The 19,614-nt window shown below is 38.8% G+C and overlaps 1 pseudogene; it reads left to right on the top strand.

Moving 5' to 3' along the window:
* The window catches only part of LOC117477309, a 44,525-nt pseudogene extending 25,065 nt beyond the window's left edge, over positions 1–19,460 (top strand).
* The last annotated feature ends 154 nt before the right edge of the window (positions 19,461–19,614 follow it).

Genomic DNA, 19,614 nt, shown 5'->3' with positions numbered 1-19,614 from the left:
ATAACAATTATAAACACTAAAGAAATCTACCAGTTATGTGTGTGCGTGTGTACATGACTGTGTGTGTTTCAACTCTCTCCATTCAAAGTCAGCGACGTTTGTAATGAATGAATGCACCTTTATCTTTATCGAGTGCTGTTTTTGTTTGTATTCCTTCCTCTCCACTCTAGTCCCATTGTCCGGATTGATCTTGAATAGGCACCTGTTAAGACAGAAGTACACTTACATTTAGTGTTTAATTACACATTCTGTGGATGATACAGCCATTAATTGTCTTTACAGTTACAGATGGAGCCTCTTATTTTGGACCCCAGCATACAGCTTCCTGCCTACTGCCAGTCAGTTACCTGCCTAAGACCTGCCAAAGACCAGTATTCAGGAATGTTAGGCCCTCCCACTATTCTCCAATTTCAGGGTTTAACCAGGAGATGGCGCTATATATTAAATAACTATGGCCAAAGTAAGACTTAGTTTTTCACAAGAGACAATGCAGATATTATATAAAAAACTAAAGTTAAAATCTTGTTTTTAACCTGTTTCACGCCTTCCCCCCGGTACCGGGCGGATAAACGCGTCATTTGCAGGAAACAACGTCTAAGGAATCTTAATATTGAATAAAACTATGAATGTGTTATATCCATGTAACGGGAAGAAACTCAGCTAACTGATCTTTTTAATTTTTTTTTTCAAAAAAAACCCACAATGCTAGCACTCAGCCTCTGAATTAGCCTCGATCGAAAAAACGGGACCGACAAAGACACATAAACTCACTCAGAACTCCCTTATTACTTATCCTAGATGCACAACCAAACACTATTTTTTGGTGTCCTGGAGACACTGAATCTAACGGTGCCCACCTCAACACTCAGTGATAAACATTCGCGACGCTATCAACGAAAGCGTACATCATCACATGTGGAGCCAAGAAGCTAAACATGTAAATATGACTTACCTTGGTCAAAAGTGGTCTTCAATGGCATTAAAACGATAAAAAAACGATGCTGCAGTTAATCCATAGGTTCATCCTATGTGTCTGTGCCTTCTTTGAAATTATTTCTGATAATCCATAAGCAATACAACTGCGTTTTAGTTTCCAAACTCCAGAAGGAGACATTCCTCCAGTTTAGTTTCGCTTTCCACACGCGAAGCGGCAACATTTTTTCTTTACAATGTGTGTCTATGTGAGTCTCCTCCTTCGATTCTATTGGCTCTAACGGTCACAAGGGTATGTCAACCAACCAGATCGAGCAAGGGGGGCCAGAGATAGGTCAAATCCACCCAAATGACCCCAGATGGCCCAGTTTTTGGCTAAATCTCTCTAAAAAGGTCAAATTTCACTTGTTTTGCATCAATCTTGATACAGGGTACTTATTATATGTTGTACTTTGGATTCCTAAAGCTTTTAGTCTACTAACCCATCATCCAAGGGTAGTTTTCACTATCTGTAAAAAATAATTTTTGGACGGACACTATAATTTACAGTTTTTTACTATGTAAAATCTGAATTTTCTTTAAAATAAAAAACATTTATATTGATTCTGACACTTCTACATCCAACTCACAGGTTTATCATTACTTTGAGAAAAGATTATTAATTTAACCCTTTTAGAAGGGAAGATATGGTCATTTGTTCTGGGAATGTCATTTTCGAGCCTGAGACCTGAAAAACAGGCTCAGAGTGGAACAGGTTAATGCCCCAAGAGCAATAACATCTTGTCACAAGCTTTTTGGAAGAAAAAGACTTCAAGAGACCTGTAGTTGACTAATTACAGGCCTCAATAAAGTTCTGCCATTGGTTGTGAAAAACAACGGTGGACATAGTGGAAAGTGAAATTGAGATTGTCAAATTTAATAAAAATACAAAATAATGTATCTGTGTACGTGTTTTATGTGATCTGCATGCACTTATCAAACATCTAATTAAAGAATGGTAGCTGTACCTCTCAAACAACCTAAACTAGTTATAAATGTTTATTTTAAATAAAGTCTTTATGACTCGGAATATGAATAAAATGGGTCCGTTACAGTTTGTTTTCATCTGATTTCAAATAAACAAAGTCTTGGCTTTCAGAATATTAAACTTGTTTCGGCAAATTTAGATGATAAACTTTAAACTTTCACACACGTTGACCGGCGAAAAACTCTGCCCGGTTCACCGACCCCCCTCTGAGTGAATACCCAAGATATCTTGGTTTGATTTGGTTTGATTTGGAGAATTTATTTAGCTACTTGGCACTAAGAGTACAGATATGTCTACCCTTTCTTTTCAGAGTGTAATATCTGCATTTTCTCTTTTGGTTTGAATAGGAGAAGGGCAATGGTTATCGACGGTGCTTTTAATGCCTATTGTATACGAACTGTGTGATTTATATTGCTTTTCAAATGCATATAAGCCCCCCATTTACACTGCACTTCCCCGTCAAGAAAATGAATAGCACTTAGTTAGATCACTTTACAGATCAGGTTGGACCAGCCCTGTCGCTACTCTCTGCATTTCCTACTGCAGATAAAAAAAAAGCTACAAATATGTATTTCTTAATAAACTAAATAGGCCACCATTGGTAGCAGTTCTCATTATATACTTCTCAGTATACTTCCCCCACCCGCCCACTGTTTGTTGCTTTTTGACATGTAAATGGGTAACTACCCCCCTCTGAGTGAATACCTGTTGTACCTGTCCGGGGCTAAGCCCATAGGACGATGCTCTGATGTCATCACCCTCGCACATTGGTCATATGTTTATGAGATCACTGTGATTCACTTCTCCGCGGCTCCTCCGTGCAGAGAGGCCCCCCCCCGTTGACAATTCACGAGCGTCTAACTCTCTCCCCCCTCCCCCGTCGCACCTTCTAACAGAACCCCCCCCCCATATCTGGATTTGGCCCACAGACCTAGAGAGTAGCAAAATACAGTGAGTCCTAAACACAAGTAGTCAGGGTTCATTTATAACGCTTATTTTGATTTATTTTTCTCAAATGATGCTGTATGTTTCACTTTCTGAAAGCGTTAGAATTGCACATGAAAAATATTGAAAGCTGCCAGCTGCCCTCGGCCATGTCTTTGGCGGTGATCCAAGCTTCGGTACCACAGTGGATAAAGTTAGTAATACATTTATAGGCTACTGATCAAATGTCAATACATTACATAAGTCTTATTCTCATTCATACTTAATTTATTTCTTCTTCTGTCAGTATGAACACAAAAAACTAACCGGTATTACATTTCATTCTAAAGTTTACGGACAAACTACAGACTGCTGGAGAAGAGATATCACAGGGGGGGGGGGGTTGGGACACACACATTCCGATGGCCAATTCGTTTTAAACAAAGAGTAGGCTATACTCAACATAGTGGGGTGGGGGCTGGTGAACGGTATGGTCAATGTTTGTAAACACTGTGACATTTTAACTTTATTTGATCATTTCAGTTAAAAACTAACGTTCATATTTCATATTACTGTTTTGCCTGGCTGGACCTGTAATTTACAGGAAAGGAGTGCACGCTACTAAAGAGACACGCTACCATGGAAACCAAACAATGGTGTTGCTGTATTGAAGTCCGAGTGGAAACAGTCATATTTGGAGCGTTATGTTAGAATGAAACAGCGAGGTCGTGACTCACAAAAAAAAAGTGTTACTTCACTAACTGTAAGCTTGTCACTCAGAGTAACCTACAGTTAACTTAACTGTTGGAAAAGAAAGATTAGGGGGGGAGAGAGCTGTGATGGGCCATTAGGAGTGTGAACACACAGCTGAGAGCTGCCGTTTCATTCTGACTGTTTAAAAAACGGTAACAACGGACTATTTTTCTTAGCGGATGCATGTAAATTTAAATCAATACATACAACTATTTTTTAAATCAATAAAAATATTTTCTAAATCCATAAAAGCATTTTAATTAATATTGGGAGTCATGTCGTTACTTTGTGGCCATGTAATAAGCGGGATAATTTGCAGCGACTTGGTCATTATGGGGAAAAATAACACCCAGGGATCAAGATCCCTCCGCGACGCGACGCGGAGGGATCAGTCATTTTTAGTGAATTACTGAGTTTAGGCACGTTAATAACATTTTAATGAAGTTGAATACAGTATATTCATATTTGTCAGTGATTTCATGTCAATTCGGCGAACATAAACGATTAAATTAGGATTAAAAATCGAGAGCCGGCTGCTGTTCGTTACGGCAACCCAACTAGGACACTTGACACAGTGGCTTTTGGCAAAGCACACAAAGAAAACAAAAAAAACCGAGAGAGATGAGTTATTGTTATTACAACGTGACATCTCGCACATGCGCATAACAACATGGTGATGTTTTGTAAATTATTACATGTCTTATTTAGCACAGACTATGATCCTATCCGTGACATATGGATCTTAACAAAGATCCGCTATACATTAGTACCAGATATACTGTACACGGACATTTTAGTGAACCAGACCAGCTGTTTCCGCCGGGTCTTCGCTTCCCGGGCATCACGTTGTTTACAAGTGTGTTCAGATGCTAAATAAAAGTTTAGCTTGTACTTTTGATACCCCGCCTCTCGGCACCACAACATCCAGTTTACTGTATTTCACATGAGCGATGTCGAACATTGAAAAGTCCTTATAAAATCTCTGTTATTAGATCAGTACTTTTCTTATATGACTATTATTGACTTGAACACTGAGAATGTATTTATTAACTTCAGACATTTGAAATATTTGAAATCAGATGAAAACAAACTGTAACGGACCCTGCCGTGTTATCTATGATTACTATGCCTTACTGTACATTCATAATTTCAGCCGGAGGTAGGTGGTAGGCGTTGCGGAGGAGCAGATTGCGAGTGAGGTGCCTGTTCTAAACGAACTATTCCAGCTGTTATAAAGCATTAAATAAAAAGTAAGCAAGGAATACAGAATGTTTCGTTACGTAACTTTGTTGAGAATGTGGCCATGTACATGTAATACATGGGATCATTTGCAGCGACTTGGTTATTGTGGGGAAAAATAACACCCATCCTGATCGTTTCAATGAAGTTGAATACAGAATATTCATATTTGTCAGTGATTTCATGTCAATTCGGCGAACATAAACATCAATGATGATGATTAAATTAGGATTAAAAATCGGGAGAGCCGGCTCGTTCGTTTTTTCCGACTAAACAACATTATTTAAATGATTACATGTCTTATTTAGCACAGACTATGATCCTATCCGTGACATACACTGTATGGATCTTAACAACAAAGAAGTTGATTTCACATGACTCCAGTGTGGAACCCCACTGCACCCCCTGGTGGATCAATGATCCATTGCAGCTGGCTTCACAATAATTAAATGTATTTATCACGGGGGCGGTATCAAGTCAGACTGGGGGCCGGCCGGCCATCACGGAACGTGCACGAACCGATCACGACCCTCGCATTTTAAACTGTCCAAAATAAGACGCTTCATCTGTATACAGCTTGAAGTCAAAGGGCAATGCTACTCTTAAATGTACTTTTCATTAACTGAGACAAGACAAAACGAGAGCATAATGCGAAACAGAATGCAGCACAATAATCTTTTTATCTCGATTATCTTGTATTGTCAGAAGCACTTATCGTGTCTCAGAAATGTGCACAATCCTCTACTCTGTGGTTTAAGATGGAATTACTTAATAATTACAATTCAAGTCTTACCTCTGCAAGAACTCCAGGGTAGCTCCCAGTTCTGAGCGATAACTGATGTTGAGGCAGTAATATGCTGCAAACATCAGTATCAGGGCGTCGACAACATTCAGGACACTGCCACCGACGATGGTCTGGTCCTCTGCTATCATGTACTGTCCAGCTGTCAGTGGAGAACTCCCTTAAGGTACACAACAGGAAAAAGTCACAAAACATTTATAAATCCAAAAAATATTTAGTGCAGATTGTTTTGTTTTTTTACTGGTGATCACATGGCCAATTGTATTTTAGGAATGATCAGCTCCTGCAGCTTTCTTTTCTTTCTTAAGTGTTTCCTAATGTTAACAGTGTAGAAAATGTCACATCATAAAGGGATAGTTTGGGTGTTTAAAGTGGGGTTTTATAAAGGTACTTATCCATAGTCAGTGTATTACCTAGAGTAGATGATGGCCGGCAGGGGCGGACTGGGAAACAGTGGACCTCTGTCGCCTGTCAGCGCAACTTCAATGATGCCGTTTAAAAACAGCAAACCGACCCGGCCGTTCGGTGATTCTACAGATGGTCAGTCCGCCCCTGCCGGTACCGAAGTGGGCCGAGTGGCCAGACCGGCCCATCGGGATTCGTCCCGAACGTCCCGATGGCCAGTCCGCCACTGATGGCCGGTATGCCCCGAGCTTGGAGATGCAGACAGGAGCAACCACCTGGAAGCAAAGCAATGTACTGCTCTGGACAGGGTCAGCAGAAAAACATATTTTAGCCACCTCTTGATGATTTCCATATCCTTTCACTGTTTGCATAGCAATACCATATAGGACATTGAGAATTGATAACACTTGTAATATGGCAAGAAATCTTACTTGAGGATCTCTGGCTGCTGTTTATTCTTGGTAGGTTGCAATTACAGGTACTGCAGCTACAGTAACAGCTGAGGGAAAAAAGGAGACACAAGTTTGCACATGCTTAAGCAAAAATAACTTAAATAACACAGCAGCAGCTTTAAGTACAGTAATACCACTCACAGTTCCCGTTAGCCGGTAATTACCGGACTATGACCGGTAAAATATGCTGAAGACAGGCAAATCTAAATCTCTCCGGTCAAAATAATTTCCCTTTAGCACAATACCGCATCAGTTGCGCCACTTATGTGACAGACAAGAATAGTATGTGACAGACAAGAATAGTCAATTCTAATGTCTAACATTTAATGTGGAGAAAGAGTGTCCTGTATGGGTTGATTGTGCGTTGATCTGTTGGTAATGCCTCGGGGTTCCGGTGGGCATGTAAACAAATGCATAATGCTGCGCTATACTTTGCGGCCTCACCCGGTTGCATAGCGACGCTTATTGTTTAGGTGTCTTTTAATAAGCAGGTAGTCATATCATTAGCTAGAACCAGCTAGATCTGATCGATATGGACATAAACGCGAGTGAAGTCTAATCTGACGGGAGAGAGAGATCAGCTGCTGCTGACGAGTCGACACCCAGCTCTGCATGATCATCTGCAGCGGTGAGCGGAACAAAACACACACTTCAGGTTAGAATATCACGTAGCTATTTTAATTACCTCTCAAACTACCTAAACTAGTTATAGATATGTTTAGTTTTACTGTCGGGTCAATCATTACTGGATCCGCGAGCTGCATGATACTGACGGGCTGTCAGGAGAGGGAGAGAGAGCGCTCCGTTTATTATTCCCGTGTTATAAATTACTGTACACTTTTGAATAATGTAGTTAATCTACTAGAATTAGTTTGTTTAATATCGAATCATATCAATTTGTTTAAAAGCTCAATAAATAAGAAGACCTTTGACCGGCACTTTTCTCATTTTGTCCGGAAGATTTAAACTTTAACGGACATGTTGACCGGCAAAAAAATATTCTAACGGGAACTCTGCCACTTCAAGTATAAGACCTGAGTACTTCTACTCTTATTCAAGTACAAGATCAGAGAACTTCTCCCACCTCTGATTATAGCCTTAACATAGGATTGAAAAGATATGGATAATGTGCATTGTGTGTGCCCACAAAAAAAATCGATTATAAAACTAAGGTTTGAGCTAACATTAGGAGTTAGTGACAATGTATGCTAGTTAGCTAGCTAAACTATTTATTAAATAATATTGCGAATCAGCTCAGCCACTCGAGCACCATTACAAAAATTAAAAATTAACACCCTGCATAATGACGGCATAGAACAGCTCAATTTCAAAGCATGGTAGCTAGCTGCTACCGTAGCTTTGATTGATTGATTGAAAAGTTTATTAACAGCTTGTATATTGGGTACAGTACAGTACAGCTCAAAACATACAATTGTTAAGGGGATGCAGACCAGAGAAAGACTTTCGTCTTGTTTACATCAGGGTCCCCCATTTCCAATTCATCATATCATTTAAGACATATAAGACATATATGACATACAGATGGCTTATTTACAATTTACATACAGGTGGTTTTTTACATACAGATGGATTATTTACAATTTTCATTTTAGATTTCGTTCTAATACATCCTAACCGGACATTTAAGACATACCAAGTCTACAGATATACAGTTAGTAACAGAGTCTAAAATGCGAGTATATACATAGATGGGGGGGGGAAGCTGTCCATTGTACGACAGGTTGAGATTTGTACCATTACCATTAGCTAGCTGCTACCTAGCTATGGTAACGTTAGCTAACATTACTTTGTTTTCGGTCGTTAAACAAAATGTATACCATAGCTAGGACTTTGACGTTTGCAATGTTTTAAGTCTTGAGTGTTTTGAATCCGTTGATAAATAGTTTTTACCGTTACCTCTGAAAGTGCTGATTCCTCTCCTCTGGGTGCGCCACGTGCAGTGCTCTTCACCTCCTGAGTGCTAACTGAGTGGTCTCTATGGAGCTAATTTCCTGCCATAACTCCACAAACAAACTAAACAGGTTTTACAAATGCCTTATGATTCACTAACAAACACAATGTGGTTTGCAAATACAAAACACCATCTACAAACTAATGAATTTAGTTTTGCAAAGAAAAAACGTATCTATCAAACAAACACATAACATTTTTCTAATAAATCATGTTTCAGAGACAAATTCAGCTTAGGTTTTACAAGTACACAACTTTTTTTTACAAGTGCACAAATTTGTTTTACAACTACAACACTTTGTTTTACAACTACAAAACTTTTTTTTACAAGTACAAAACTTTTTCTTCTCACGGCGGAATATTACTGCCAAAAGTCACGTGACTAGAATATTACTGCCAAAAGTCACGTGACTCAGTCACGTGACTTTTGGCAGTAATATTCCGCCGTGGTTGTGCTCATACACACTCACACATGCTCACTCACACATGCTCCACGGCAGCAGGGGGCACTACTGAGTCCATTGGGAAGGCGGGAGGTTGAGCAGAGCATGGAACAGCTCTTGCCAGCCTGATCATGACAGCGGTGTTTCTAGCGATCCAGCATCTGAATTTAGCGATCACAACGAAAACAGCCAAGACACATATTGAGCCCAGAAAATGAATGTTCTTAGGGCTGTAAATATAATAAGCCTTTGTCTAAAATAGACAACATTGTAACTAAGGAGATTTAAACTATACAGCGATTCTGCACTCGGTCAATCAGCTGCTCTTCATTTTCTTTCCTGCTATATTCAATGAGTGATACAAATATTTTTTACCATACGTTCTGAATAAAACTGATACTGTTGGACTCGGTACTAGTTGACTGCTACCAGAAATAAAAGGAAGTACTTTACTGTGTACTTTGTGAGTAATCCTCTGTCAGAGTCCCCTCCATAGTACATAATGCATGTTTTTTGCTATCTTTGATGAATGATAAAAGGGTCATTCCAGAATTGGAGGACAATTTAGACACCAACATTTTTGAAAAATGAACCTTTCATTTGATTATTTTTTGTTATGTATTTAGGAAAAACAGATAATAAACCATAAAAAAAAGTGATTTGCCCAGCTAAGGCATCAAATGTATATTTTCCAATGAAGAATTAACCCTGTTACTCTAATTATAGTAACAGGGTTGCAAGTAACAGGGTTGAAAATCAATGCTAATTTTAGCTTTTACCTCAGGAATTAATGCTAGCTGCACAATGTAATGCTATTGTCAAGGAATGGACACACTTTATATTTATATTTATATATATTTAACAAAAGAAAGATACATTTGAAATTAATTTGTTTTTGTCTCATAATTTGAGTAACAGGGTTGCGTTTGTATGAGTGCCACACTCCTTCAAGAGTGACAAGATTGGAAATATATTACAAATAAAAGAGAGGACTTAGTTTTGGTCTACCCATGGTAGTAGCACATGGCTTGCTGATGTCCTTTCCACTGTGTCATGCGACAAACAGTTTTTTCACTTCCTCTGCCAAGCTAAAAAGGTTTCGGTAACAGGGTTGCGCGCATGTTGAGGGACACACCTTCTGTGCAAAATTACTGTTATTTAAAATGTGTTTATGATTTAACAAATTGATTTTACCATTACAAGACACATATATCAATAGAATAATACCAAAAAAGTAAATAAAAACCCTATTTTAAATGTTATAGTTGACATGCAAGTTGGTCACCAAGAAGCTGGGACAAGAGAAAAGGGCAATTTTAGGGGGTGTTCGAGAGCTATTTGATATTTTAAATAATATTTTGAAACCACTTTTTCTACAACTTTATATGCATCTTGTCTCAAGACAAGTATATTTAACACAACAAGTGCATGTCTTAGCTTTTTGGGCATGGATTATTAGATTTTTTATATGGGGGACATGAAATGTCCTCCAATTCTGGAATGACCCAAAAATAAAATGTTACCATTAGTTCTTAATGAAATTGATACGGTTTGACTTTGTATTAGTAAGCCTACTACTAACAATACATTGAAGTACTTTTACTGTGTATTTTTTTGAGAAATACTCTGTCAAAGTCCCCTCCTGAGAACAAAATCAAGCCACTTCTTCTAAGTTTGATGAGGGAAAAAAATATTTTTTGGGTGATTTAATGGGTGATGTAACATTAATGACAGACATAATATGAGGTCCTTGGCACTCTAGAGGGGTCATTTTGTGATCATGGGGCATCACCCTTACAGCATCAGAACAATATCATATGGAGTCAGATACTGGAAGTGGGCTGGAGGCGTTAACTGGGACTGATGGAAGGATGAGGCTGATGAGACTGAAGAATCTGCGAGGAACGAACTAGCGGCAGAGGAATAATTATATATTAAAAGACAGCAGCATCATAAGAGGGCAACCATGTGACAGAGTGTGTTACTTTGCTGAAGGATATTTGTGACCAGCTATCCATTCCAGGCCAGACTCTAAAGACTTTCCAAGGTGTGAAAATGCTGCTGCCGGAGTACTGACTGGAAGTATTGCTGATATCATGTCTACCATCCTCTTAAAATACTCTGTCCAACAATATCAGTCTCAGGAAGAAATGTTTTTTAACGCTTATTAAAAGAAAAACATGCATTCTTGTACTCAGGAGGGGACATTGACAGAGGATTACTGGAAAAGTACACAATAAGTACTTCATAGTACTTGTGGGGGTAGTTTCAGTAGTACTGAGTCCAACAGGATCAATCTCACGAAGAACTAATGGCAACAAAAAAGAATTCCCTCATCAAACTTAGCAGAAGTGGCTTGATTTTGTTCACAGGAGGGGACTTTGACAGAGTATTTCTCAAAAAATACACAGTAAAAGTACTTCAATGTATTGTTAGTAGTAGGCTTACTAATACAAAGTCAAACCGTATCAATTTCATTAAGAACTAATGGTAACATTTTATTTTTATCATTCATCAAAGATAGCAAAAAACATGCATTATGTACTATGGAGGGGACTCTGACAGAGGATTACTCACAAAGTACACAGTAAAGTACTTCATTTTATTTCTGGTTGCAGTCAACTAGTACCAAGTCCAACAGTGTCAGTTTTATTAAGAACTTGTGGTAAAAAATATTTGTATCACTCATTGAATATAGCAGGAATAAAATGAAAAGCAGCTGATTGACCGAGTGCAGAATCGCTGTATACAGGGGCGGACTGGGACAACAAATCAGCCCGGGACTCTCGACCGGCCCACTTCGGTACCGCCGGCCCACCTCGGTACCGCAAGTAAGCGGCCCACCTCGGTGGTGCCGCAAGTAAATACCGCGAGGAAATTGTCGACGGGGGGGAAGGGGGGGTGAGCAGTGACTTATCCGACCGGCCCACTTCAGTACCGGCCCATCGGGATTCGTCCCGAACATCCCCTGGCTGTATATATAGTTTAAATCTCTTTAGTTACAATGTTGTCCATTTTAGACAAAGGCTTATTATATTTACAGCCCCTAATAACATTTATTTTCTGGGCTCAATATGTGTCTTGGCTGTTTTCGTTGTGATCGCTAAATTCACCTTGTTTATAATATTATCACTATAACACCTGTCATCAGACTGGCAAGAGCTGTTCCATGCTCTGCTCAACCTCCCGTCTTCCCAATGGACTCAGTAGCGCCCCCTGCTGCCGTGTAGCATGTGTGAGTGAGCATGTGTGACTGTGTATGAGCCAGCCACGGCGGAATATTACTGCCAAAAGTCTCAGTCACGTGACTTTTGGCAGTAATATTCCAGTCACGTGACTTTTGGCAGTAATATTCCGCCGTGAGAAGAAAAAGTTTTGTACTTGTAAAAAAAAGTTTTGTAGTTGTAAAACAAAGTGTTGTAGTTGTAAAACAAATTTGTGTACTTGTAAAAAAAAGTTTTGTAGTTTTAAAACAAAGTGTTGTAGTTGTAAAACAAATTTGTGCACTTGTAAAAAAAAGTTGTGTACTTGTAAAACCTAAGCTGAATTTGTCTCTGAAACATGATTTATTAGAATAATGTTATGTGTTTGTTTGATAGATACGTTTTTTCTTTGCAAAACTAAATTCATTAGTTTGTAGATGGTGTTTTGTATTTGCAAACCACATTGTGTTTGTTAGTGAATCATAAGGCATTTGTAAAACCTGTTTAGTTTGTTTGTGGAGTTATGGCAGGAAATTAGCTCCATAGGTCTCTGTAGTATCAGTGCCTTTGTGCATGCGCTCTGTCTGCCTCAGTGCATGATGGGTGCGTGCAGCAGAAGTCTCGTCTCTGATTGGCTGCAAATCGATTGCCCTGAAAATCCTTTGATGAACATCCAATCCTTGTATTATTTTAAGAATTGGTAACACCACACCATAAAGATGAATTTAAAAGTAAAAAAAATGGGGTGCAAACTATTTACATTACAATTATAATTGTTTAATTCTTTGGATTTTATTTTCTTAATTTACAAAATGACAATGTAACTAGTTGATAAATAATAAAACAAACACTGAAGGCCTTCCAAAGACACAAGCAAAATATGTTATAAGACTTCTTTATTGTCAGTTTATTCTTTTAAATTGAGAATAGAGAACACTGATAACTAATGTTGGTGCACATTTATATAAGTTTGATTATGATCAGGAATATCCCATCTGTACTTTGCAGTCCTGTCCCAAGTACAAGTTAAGTAGGTATTAATCAACGTGTACAAGGGAGGAAAACGTCAAGGCATCAACCAAGCGTTTATTTTTAACGTCCGTGAGCACATAAAAAGTCTGCCCCGAGGAGGGGAAAAGAAATGTCTGCCGTCACAAAATCCCAGTTGAAACGCTGTCATCCAATACACAAACACATACAGTAGGCCTCACGTTGTGCGTGCGAATGAAAGAAGAGCGAAAAAAAGAGCGTCTGATCAATTATCAGTGTACACAGCAGAAATGCTGGCAGTAATAATAGGATTACAGTGGGTTGAAGAGGTCAGACCAGATAGGGTGGTGATATGCACAGATTCATTATCCATATTAAAAAGCATACAATCAACAACAACTGTCAGAGAAGACATTCTCATAGAACTGAATCATAGCCTGTTAAGACTGCACAGAGGCGGTATAGATCTGCAGTTATGCTGGGTGCCTGCACATGAGGGGGTGAAAGGGAACGAGTGTGCTGATAAATTAGCAAAAAGTGCACTACAAAAGGAAATAACTTTACCAGTTCAACTTGGAGAAGGAGAAGGAAAAGCAGTAATTAAGAAGAAAGGGATGGAGATCTGGCAGAAAAGGTGGGGGAAAGACCAGAAAGGCAAAGAGTATCATCAAGTGCAAAAGACAATCACAATTAATATTTAGAAAGAAAGAAACAGAAGGGAGGAAATCATGATAGCTAGACTCAGACTGGATGACACGGCTTTGAATGGTACGCTGTATGTCATGGGGAAAAGTGACAGTGACAAGTGTGGGAACTGTGGAGTTAAAGAAGATGTGGAACATATCTTATTACATTGTGACATCTATAAAGCTGAAAGAGAAAAACTAAAGGATGACGTTTTAGAGGCAGAGAGGGAGAGGGGTTGGTATTCTGGGAACAGAAGATAAGAGCTACCAGAAAGGCACTGTTTACCTTTCTGAGGGAAACTGGGGTAGGACAAATTATTTAACATTAGGTCAGGAAAGATCATAGATGTTTTTTTATTTATTTTTAATTTATTTTATGTTTTTTGTTGATTTTTTGTTGTTGTTGTTTAGATCATAGATAGATATGTCCATGAGTTAAGAGATGGAATGATATGATAGGGTTGCCAACTCTCACGCATCTGGCGTGTGACACACGCTTTCACTCTCAATCTCACGCTCTCATGCTGCCCAAACTATTCTCACGCCAAAAACAAGATGAACCGGCGATCGTTTTTGGTTGGTTATTTACAATGTTGAGTTGACACCTGCTCAAGCTGTCGATCCGCTCCCTCCCCGCCCCCACCACTCTTAACAACGTTAACAGACAGCAGAGCAGTGGGAGCCGGTTGGTCAATCCCCGACCCGTATTGCGCATGCGCAGATCTAAGATCCAGTAGAAATGATAAAAAAGAAAAAGTCTGCTGCTTATTGTTCTACTAGGCCAAAATAGAGTCAAAGAGTATGAGAGTGAGAGTGTGTTAATTAATATATTTGGCAGTTTGGAGTAAGTCTGTAGATTTGTTTGTGTGTGTGTGTTTCATGTATAGGCCTCTCACGATAATTAATTTTGTTGGATACATTTTCCCGGAAATTATTGCGATAAACGATAATATTGTCGGCACCGTTGTATGACCATTTTAGACCACTGACATAATGATAATATATAATAATAATTCAAGTACATCCTTTCAAACTGCTAGTCACATCCTCATGTAAATGGAAATTTATCGAGTTCATTTTTATTTACCATACGATAAGTCAATTAATTGCTTATCGCAACAGGCCTATGCACACAATGAAACAGTGGAAACAAACATGTGTTTGACTTTCATTAGTGAATGAAACTGTGTGCCCTTTATAGTCTGTGTCCAATATTGTGTATTTGTATATATTGTATATATATATCCTATATACAGTATATGCTAAGGTCCCGCTACTGACACGATAGCAGTCATTTAGTGTGCATATGTGTAATTAAACCCATGATATCAAAATCTCACTCCAGCCAGGTACCCAAAGTTGGCAACCCTGCTCTGACCTCCTCTCTGTATGCCCTGTAGTTGCCGTAGGTAATCAGGCCGTTGGCGGTCGTGTGTGAACAGGGAGACGAGGAGAGGGCAGAGCACTGAGGTGCTCCGGTGTTAAGGGTCAGGGTGGAGGATGTGATGTTTCCCACCCGCACTGCCTGGGGTCTGCCTGTCAAGAAGTTCAGGATCCAATCAAAGAGGGCGCTACTGAGACTGAGGTCCCTGAGCTTTATGACTGTACCCTGTATGCCAAGGCAGGTTTGCCATCACTTACTGTACGGAGGCTCAGTCATTGGTACACGTTTATTTATAAAGCTTTGTTGGGTAAACTCCCGTATTATATCTGCTCTCTGATAACACAGAGAGTTGCAAGCAGCTATTGTCTGAGATCGCATGATGTAGTATTCTTAGATGTGCCAAGAGCAAGGACTGTCTTAGGTAAGACAGCTTTTATGTGCGCAGCTCCACTTGCTTGGAACAATCTTCAGCAAGAATTGAAACTGAGCAATCTCATTCCTCTGCATGTTTTTAAAGCTAGGCTAAATGAAATGCTCGTTGATACTATGGGTACTTGTAAATGTCTATAACTATGTAAATGTTCCTGTAAATATAATGTATGATGTCCTTTATTGTTTTATGTTTCATGTGGAACCTATATGCTGCAGGTCTCCCTTGAAAAAGAGATCTATGATCTCAATGGGACCAATCTGGTTAAATAAAGGTTTGAAATGAAATGAAAAATGACGAGCTTGGAGGGCACAATGGTGTTGAAAGCTGAACTGTAATCAATGAACAGTATTTTCACATAGTGCTCCTCTGGCCCAGTTGGGAGGGAGCAGTATGAAGGGTGATGGCGATGGCGTCGTTTTTGATGCATTCAAGTGTACTTTAATGTTGCAGACTAAAGGGATTATTATAAATACTTTATATAGGCAACTGCTGGGTAGCTTAAACATAGCATAATGTATTTGTTCATTTATATTTTGTATTATAAATCTGCATTTTTAAAGAAAAATAAACGTAACAAATGCTAATTATTAGCATGCATTTCATGTTAGCAGCTAATATGATAAAATACTATAAATTAAACTTGTAATTTTAAAGGTAACCCTTGACCAACCTCAACAACAAAACGAAAAAAAAGTCAGATGAATCAGAAATGTACTTATGATATGTTATAAATACCTGTTCACCAAAAAGTGTAAATATATTGTTTCATTTCACCATTTTCTACTGTTGGCCAGTACTGTAAAAAGTGTTGTGATTTAGGGAAACATCATTTCTTCAGTAACACTAAGTCTTGACCACTTACAGATGGTACATTTACAGATGGACAGGATACCATAATGGACATCAGTGCTGAGGTGGCCAAACTGCAGGCTGCTTACGACACTGCAATCTGGCACAGGGACGAAGCCAAGAAACAGTTGGCCAGAGAGATAAGGGAGCAGCAAATTACCAAGTGGGAGCTTGATCACCAGAAAAGCAGAAGCAAGGACTACCTTAAGCTGAGTAACTAAATTAAAATGGAAATAGCAGCTTTGAAATCCCACATCCCAATGATTAGTGAGGACTTTTCTTTCCCACTGATTGTGTTAACAACAATTATTTTGACCCAACCAAACCAACAACACATTATGTTTTCCTTTATCTTTGGCAACAGAAGAGGGCTGCAGACACTGTCTACCAGGATGGACCTTCATGAACTCAGTGTGTTACTACTTCACTTTCTCTGATGCTTTTCACGAAGGTCATGGCAGGAAGCCAGACAGTTCTGTATAAACCAAGGAGGTGACTTGGCAGTGATTGACAGCAGAGAGAAACACGTAAGACTGCTATTCCATCTTTTGTAATTCTCTTTATAAGGCTTCACATGTTATTTCTGAGCAGTAAATGTGCTTGGTGTTACACAGAAACCAACAAGATAAATGAATGTACTGTACATGTTTGTGTTTGTGTACATTTTCATTGGCAGCTGGCAATATCTAAATTGATAACAAAGGATGAACTCGGGTCTCCACGCACCCCAAATGGCTACTGGATCGGATTGAGAGATATCGAGGAGGAAGGGATATGGAAATGGCTTGATGGAACAAGACTGACCACAGGGTAACATTAACAAACAAGAAAGATCTAAATTCACAAATTACTTTAGACTCAACAGGACTTTAATGACACTACATTACACTTGTGACTTCACTTGAACTTTGATTCAAAGAAAATGAATACCTTTCTTTTAATTACCCACATCCACTTTGTCTGAAGCATTCCAACAGCATCCAATCAAATTGCCAGAACCATAAGGAGCTAGCGTTACGTTTAGATAATGTGTTATTCTACACATTTTCGGTCTCTGGTCAACCAAAAACAAATTGCAGAATGCACTTATTGTATGTGGGTGTAATGGAAACTTCTGAAGCAATGGAGTCAATTAGATTTGACAAGACATGTGCTGCATCTCTACCCCAGTCCCATGCAGTGGCGACTGGTCATTAGGGGCAGGTGGGGCACAGCCCCTGGCACTGAGCTGCCATCCCCACCATACGTCATCTCACATAATTCAGAGCTGATTGGCTGTAAGTACGTGTGCCGCGAAAAGTGTGGTGTGTGAAGAGGAGACGAGAGAGCTGCAGTGACGCGTCCTAAAACCCAGAAGTAAGCTGCGCATGGCTTCCCTCGACAAAAAAGCAATGAGATTTCTCCATAGGATTTTAGAAAATAGCTCGAAATAAGATCTGTGGGAAACGTACCTATTAGATAAATGCACGTTTTGTTCAGCCGGATAATATCCACATGTCTACCCTACTTTTATAATTTTTTAATCATATATCTATCGGTTAGATATATGATAGACTTTTGAAACTACAAGAAGATAAGGAGGACTTTTATAAAAAAGTAATAGAAAGTTTTGGCCAGAAGGATAGACAAATGGACTTCATCTTCAAGTCAAGGTAAGACTGGCAAGACCACAACAATTCAATATTTAAATGATAAAATTACATTTTTTGGGTATCCTTTTGTTGAACTGTCTGTTTAAAATTAATCGAAGCACCAGACAAAAAAAGCTTTTGAAAATAATATTATATTTTGGTTTAGGTCAAAATATAATATTTGTAAACCTGAAGAGTCAGTGCCAGTGCCTCACCAGCCATGAACCTCACTGCACGTCACTGCAGAAGCTTATATATAGACATCTACGTTTTTTGTGCCCCACCACTTTTGTACATATAAAAACGCCACTGGTCCCATGTATTACATTACATTGCATTTAGCTGACGCTTTTATCCAAAGCGACTTACAATAAGTGCATTCGACCAGGAAGATACAAACTTGAAGAAAACAGAATCATATAAGTACATCAGGTTTCATAGAGCCAAAAGTGCTACTCAACTGGCTTTAGATAAGCCAGTCCTTTATTAGTATATAAGTGCTTTGTTATTTGTTAGCTAGCTCTGAGAGAATAATCAACATTCTGCATAAAAAGATAAAACAGGCAAAGCACTATAACACCTCTATCAGCTGACAAATGAAAAAGTGATTAATAATGTGTTTCGTGACATAGTAGTTTATTTGGTTCAACAAAATTGTTATTTGTTTCAGTTACTGGATTGGTGAAGGGTGGAGACGCATTGATGACAGGGACTGTGCAGCAATGTATCCCAGAAGCAACCCCTTTGAAATCTGGTATCAAGCTCCATGCCATCATATACTGAAATGGATTTGCCAAATGACAACAAGGTCTGCAGGTTAATGTGATTTTTTTTTTAATTAATTGTTGCAATCAAGAATTGAGACCATTGAAAATACTTTAACACAACTTCCAAATCTTTTTTATTGTCCTTTCAATATTTGTGGAAACTACACAATGGCAAGGTAAACGTAATAAAATACATTTGATTTATGCAGTGAACTATCAAATCTAAGATCACCATTTTCTAGTAATAAAATAAATAAATGACCTTTTTTTATGTACATATGACTTAATACTATACAGGTCTGTACATTAAGTTAGTTTATCAGCTAAACACCCACCTTTACATAATTGTACATACTTAAGTCACAACGCAGCATTAAGATATCACTTAGCATTGAGTTATTAAAGGTGGAGTAGGTAAGTTTGAGAAACCGGCTCGAGATACACTTTTTGTTATATTCCATGGAATGCTCTTAACATCCCGATAGCAATGAAAATCTTAAGTGCTTTGACAAAAAAATCCATAAAAGAAATGTCATCTGTGGAAGCCGTAGTACTGTAAAAAGCACGACCAATCATTTTAGCCAGCCCGGCTAAAATAACTGGATGGCCTACCTGCCTGTCAGCCTTCCATCTGTGCACAAACTTATCTCGTGCCCTCATTGGTCATGTGCGCGTTCGTGTGTGTTGGAGGAGGGGCTCTGTAAGGAAGTGGCAGATTTGTT

Source organism: Trematomus bernacchii, unplaced genomic scaffold, assembly GCF_902827165.1.
Source record: "Trematomus bernacchii unplaced genomic scaffold, fTreBer1.1, whole genome shotgun sequence".
NCBI classification, from domain to species: domain Eukaryota; kingdom Metazoa; phylum Chordata; class Actinopteri; order Perciformes; family Nototheniidae; genus Trematomus; species Trematomus bernacchii.
Note: the sequence above shows the minus strand (reverse complement) of the source record. Positions and strands in the feature narration are given on the sequence as shown.